Source organism: Vombatus ursinus, unplaced genomic scaffold, assembly GCF_900497805.2.
Source record: "Vombatus ursinus unplaced genomic scaffold, bare-nosed wombat genome assembly UNPS02014781.1, whole genome shotgun sequence".
NCBI lineage: Eukaryota > Metazoa > Chordata > Mammalia > Diprotodontia > Vombatidae > Vombatus > Vombatus ursinus.
This window is the reverse complement of record NW_020954559.1, coordinates 45,461,950-45,468,220: the sequence shown is the minus strand read 5'-3', so window position 1 is coordinate 45,468,220 and position 6,271 is coordinate 45,461,950.

The following is a 6,271-nucleotide window of genomic DNA, read 5'->3' as shown; positions in this document are numbered from 1 at the left end:
AAGCACCTTCTACTAATATGTGAATATAAAGTGACAGTCCTTTTTATTTTAATCAACTACTCTAAAAGAAGAATGTATAGATTTTTATAGCACAGACTTCCGTATCTTGATTGGAATATGGTCCAGATTTCCTGAAATGCCAATAATCTTGACATGTCTCAGATCCCAGTCCTCAGCTCCCAGTGGGAGAAGAATTGTAAAGGATTGGGAATAGAGATGCATTCTGCTATAAAAACTGTCACATGGGAACTTGTTCAGCCTCTTTACAATTCCAGAGGGATGGGCTGGAAAAATACCTTTCTGTGAACTAGTTCATTCAAGAAGATAATAAAAAATAAATCAGGGATACATAGATGGGGGGGGGGGATCAGGATAAATTGGTTTGCTCTGCATCTTAATTTCTATCCCAGAATTTTAAGTACTGTAAAGGTACTTTTATTTATATTTTTAATTAATTTAATAAGCATTTATTTTTTCCTCACATCTCTTCACTCCCCTCTTGGGTGAGTAGGGAACCTTGTAAGAAATATACATAATTAAGCAAAAAAAATTCCCATATTAGTCATGCATATCTCATTCTACATCTTGAGTCTATCACCTCTCTGTCAGGAGGTGGATGACATTTTTCATTATCTTATGGAATTGTGGTTGGTCATTGCATTGATCATAATTCTTAAGTCTTTCAGAGTTGCTTTTCTTTACAGTATTATTTTATAAATTTGATTCTGTTCGCCTCACTGCATCAGTTGAATGAAACTATCCCTATCATCATTTCTTATGGTGCAGTGATGTTCTATTATATTACAGTTGTATCAAACTCAAGGTCAGCACAATTCCATAGTGCAGCCCGAACCAAATTAAAATGCAAAATTAAAATTGGGAAATGTTTAACAAAATAAATAAAAAATATAACAAAAATTATGTTAATTTGTGGTTTTCTAAATCAGTATGCTGTAGGCTCCAAAGCAAGAATCCCTATCTATTTAAATGTGTCACAACTACATTACATTTGTGTTACATAATTTGTTCTGCCTTTCACAGTTAATACCTTGCCCCTTAGTTCTTTGCTTCTATTAAAGATTACTGTAAATACTTTTGCACATATATATCCTTTTCCTCTTTTCTCTCTTTTGGGGTATAGGCCTCGTATTGGTATTGCTGTCAAAAAACACGCACGCTTTACCAAGTTTTAGCTAGTTCCAAATTGCTTTCCAGAATGGATGGACCAATTCACAGTGATGCCAACAGGGTGTTAATGTAACCCCTCCAATATTTGTCATTTTCTTGTTTTGTCAGCTTTGTCAGTCTAATGGTGTGAGATGGAACTTCATAGTTGTTTTAATTTGTATTTCTCTGACTATTAGTGATATGGAGCATTTTTTCATATAGCTATAGATAGGTTAGATTTCTTCCTTTGCAAAAAATGCCTGTTCATATCATTTGATCATTTATTAGTTAGAGAATGACTCATAAATTTGAATCAGTGCCTTATTATCTTGGAAATGAGATTTTTATCAGACAATCTTGTTGCAAAGATTTTTGTGAAGATCCTTTTTTAAGTTTATATAAAATTACAAGCTGCTTCAGTGTATTCTAAATTATTAGTTTTTTGGTGCACCTAGATCCATAATTTCAGTAATATGGCCTATTTCCTCCAGATGTGCAAAAAAAAACCCTTCCATTTTAATCAATGTAATAGACAAAATTAATATAATGACAGAAGTTAATAATCTAAAATTTATCAAATAAAATTAGTCTTTAGACAAAATATTTTTCCATTAATGTATATTTCTATGTTGGTAATTCCTGTCTTCCTGAAATTTAGGAAAATGTCACCAGTTGTACTGTTAGAGAAATATATAATGTATAAAACATAACTATCATTTATGTAAGCCTATTCTAAATATTTTACACTTCTACAAAATGAAATTAACACTAGTGTTGTTAAAGTTGTAGTGATGGAAGAGAATAGATTTATCTCAGTTTGGGTCTCATTTGAATTTTGACTACATACTCAGAATGGAAGCCAACGAATTTGAGGGTCTGGGATTACACAAGACATTGCATAATGTTTTATGCAATGGCTACTTTCTCTTGGTGTTATTTCTTTCTTAATACCTTAAATTAATGGTCAGGTTATTAATGGGTGAGACTAACAAGACAATTCATGCACTTCCTCTGGATTCAGAAGACTTGGGTTCAAATTTTGACTCTGGTGCTTACCTGTGACCTTGGGCAAATATCTGAGTCCTCTGGGTCTCATTTTCCTTATCTATAAAATTGAGGGAGTTGGCCTTTCAACTTCTTTTGAGATCTATAAAGCTTTAATCCTTTGATTCTATAAAGCACGAGTGATTTTTCACTTATTTCCAATTCCAGTTCCTTCCTAGATACTTAGCATTATAAACATGATGTGACTGAAATTTTACTGTTGACATCTTTTAAGAAAAATTTCCAGGTCTTAAAATGTCAGTTCCTTAATTCATATACTGTTTCAAATATATAATTTCTAGACAGACACTTTACTCCCAAATGTCCATAACATCAAAAAATTATGAATATTCATTTTCTCGATCATCTTTTGTAATGTGTAAGAATTTTTATATTATTTTAGTTTTTAATTCTTATCCTTCAAAGCATATCAAATAAGTAAATGCCAAAATGTGACATCATGGTAAGATGGGAAATAATCTAATTTTAAAGATTCATTTACAAGTAGTTTTAGTCTTACTCAAACTGTTAAACACCATTTAGCTAATGATTACTTTCAGATGTGTCTACATCAATACTTATATGGAGAGAAAAATAAGCCCTTGAAGTGTATGCTTTCCAGCCATCATTTAGAAAAAAATTTTAGTGCTTAAGGGCAGCTAGGTGGCACAGTGGATAAAGTGCCAGGCCTGCAGTCAGGAAGATTCGTCTACCTGAATTCAAATCTGGCCTCGGACATTTACTAGCTGTGTGACCTTGGGCAAGTCACTTAACCTTGTTTGCCTCAGTTTCCTCATCCGTAAAATGAGTTGTAGAAGGAAATGGTAAACCATTCTACTACCTTTGCCAAGAAAACCCCAATGGGGTCATGAAGAATCAGACACAACTGAAAAAATGACTGAACAACAAGAAGTTAGTGTTTAACGGAACCCTAGTCCATCTCCCTCATTTTGCATATAAGGAAACCTAGAACCAGAGAGGTGCACACCAGATTTAATAGCTGAAGCGGCACTTTAATTTAGGTCTTATGGTTCTAAGGCCAGTATTCTTGCAACTATTCTATAGTACCTCTCAATAGCATATAGTTTAAACTCAGCAAGTGACTTGCTCATAGTAGGCATTAAAAAAAAAACAAAACACAAACCAAACTTAAATTTGTTGAGCTGAATGGAATTAGACTGCTTCATAGGTAAGTTCATGTAATGTGGGTATTTTGTTACTTTGTAACTAACTCCATTGATACCATTCTACTATTACTGGTCCTAAGTAGAATTACCTAAGTTAATGGGGAGTAGAAGATATGAGGATAATAAAATAGAAGATTTTATGACTTTGCAGTTACATTCAGAGATAACCTACACTGTGCCCAACCTTCACTCTTTAATCTACTGTATACCCTTAAAAGCTGGACAATGAATGACGGCAGATGTTAGTCTTCATAGGTAAGTTATGAAATATGACAGTTCATAGTGGATTTTAAGCTTACAAAACAGTATGGTAAGTGAAAGTCAATTCAGAGTATATGTAAGAATAACTCCCAAATCTATACATCTGTGTTCAACCTGTTCCTTTGAACTCTTCGCATCCTCAGTCCTTGAACTACCCACTTTAACATCATCAGGAGGTTCTGCTAACATCTCAAACTCAATGTATCTAAAAGTGAACTACTCTTCATCTCCCCCTAAGCTAATCCTCAACCTCACTCATTTTGTTGATGGCACTGAGAAGTCACCGGTATTTGAAACACTGGATACATCTTTGATGTCCTTTTCTCATTCTGTACATCAGTCAGTTGCTAAATCCTATAAATTCTACCTTCAAAATATCATCCATTACCTTATTCACTCACACTGTGACCATTTGAGGTCATGTTACACTTGCTTGGTTATTGTTCCAGCATTTCCATGCCTGCAGTCTCTTCTCCGTGCCAATCCATCTTTCACACTGCTGCCAAAGTAATCTTCCTAATTCAGAAGATAATCTGATTACTCTCTTTTTCAAACACTTTCAGAGGCTTTTCATTGTGTACAGGATATAATTCACACTATCTCCTGACCCAGATTGGGGTGGGGGAACAGGAACTTCCAAAATCTCGCCCCACCTTATTTTTCTAAATTTTTTATTTGCACTGTACATTCTAGCCAAATTCAACTTCTTATTATTGCCTAATTTTGATCCTACCTTCTCCCCTGGATATTGTTTTATGCTGATTACCATGCTTGAAAGGGACTCTTCCCCACTGTCCTCCTTGAACCTGTCTTCCACTTCATGGCAGTTCCCAATCCTCTTAAAGCCCAACTTAGATGTTACATATTCCAAGAGTGCTGGTACCCCCAACTAGAAGTATTCCCTTCTCACTAGAATTTCTCGTACTGCTCTTTTTTGACCCTTGAACATTAAACATTTATTAAATACTTGGCATGTGAAAGATGTGTTAGGCAATAGATATGTAGATGAAAATTGGCATGGTCCTTGCCTTCTCCTAATGTAGATTGAAGTCGAATAGGAATAAGGACTTGTTATGTGCCTAAAAAAGCAGTGATAATGTAGGGGCAAAAGAAAGATCTGGACAAAGAGCCATAAAACATTTGAGGAGCCAGAAATCAACTAAAGCTGGATGGGTCAGAGAAGATTTTATGAATATTACGGCACCTGAGTTGGACCTGAAGGAAGATGGATTTTATAGAATTGCTGAATTTGAGTGGAACTGACCTCAATAGCCATCTTGTCTAACTCATATCCTAAAGAAACTCCTTGAGGATCTGCTTGAAGATCTTCATCGAGGCTACTACATCTGGAGGCCACCCATTTCACTTTTGGACAACTCTAATTAGTAAGGACAGGACCAGGAGCAATGAGTGTAAGTTACAAAAAGATATGGAAGGGCTGTGTGGGAAAAACAGCCACACTAATGTGGAGCTTTGAATTAGTAAAGCTATTCTGAAAAGCAATTTGGATCTATACCCAAAAAGTCATCAAACTCTTCATACTTTTTGACCTGGTTAGAGATTAACAAAAGAAAAACGGCCCATATGCATGAAAACATTTATAGAAGCTCTTTTTTGTAGCAACCCCAAATTGAAAACTGAAGGAGTGCTCACCTATTGAGGAATGGCTTAATAAATTATGACATATAGGGGCAGCTAGGTGGCACTGTGGATAGAGCACCGGCCTGGATTCAGGAGGACCTGAGGTCACATCTGATCTCAGACACATAACACTCACTACAGCTATGTGACTCTGGGCAAGTCACTTAACCCCAATTGCCTCACCAAAAAAAAAAATAAATAAAATATATATATATATATATATATATATATATATGGTGTATGAAGGTAGTAGAATATTGTGCCTTAAATAACAAACTTGACAGTTTCAGAGAAACCTTGGAAGATCTGTATTAACTGATGCAGAGTAAAGCAAACACCATGAGAAAGACTTGCAATGACAGCTTAAAGAAAAATAAATTTGAAAGACTTGAAGTGACAAAACACAATGGACTGAAGATACAGAATGAAGCGAACAGTTTTGGAAACGGGCAATGTTGGAATTTATCCCACCTATGCATATTTATTTTAATTTTTTTTTCAGTTACAGCAAGGGAGGCGAGAGGTAGAGAAAATAATTGCTTAATAATTGAAAAAAAATATATGTGAAAAACTACAAAAAGACCTTCACCCTACTCTCCCCTCAAATCTTTGTCCTATATCTTTCCTCTCTTTGTCATCCAAATTGAAAAAAAGTCTACATTTGTTCCATTTGCCTCCACTTCCTTTCCCCTTCTTTCCCCTTTGCAATCTGAAACTGCTCTCTCCAAAGCTGTCAGTGAATTCTTAATTGCCAAATCTAGTCGTCTTTTCTCAGACTAATCCTCCCTGACCCATCTGCTACTTTTGACACTGCTGACCATTCTTTCTTCTTGGATACTGTCTCTTCTCTGGGTTTTAATGGTGATAGTTTCTCTTGGCTGTCATACCATTCCTCAGTCTCCTTTGTTAGCTCATCGTCCACATCATGCCCTTTAACTGTTTTCCAAGGTTTTATCCTCGGCCCTTTTCTC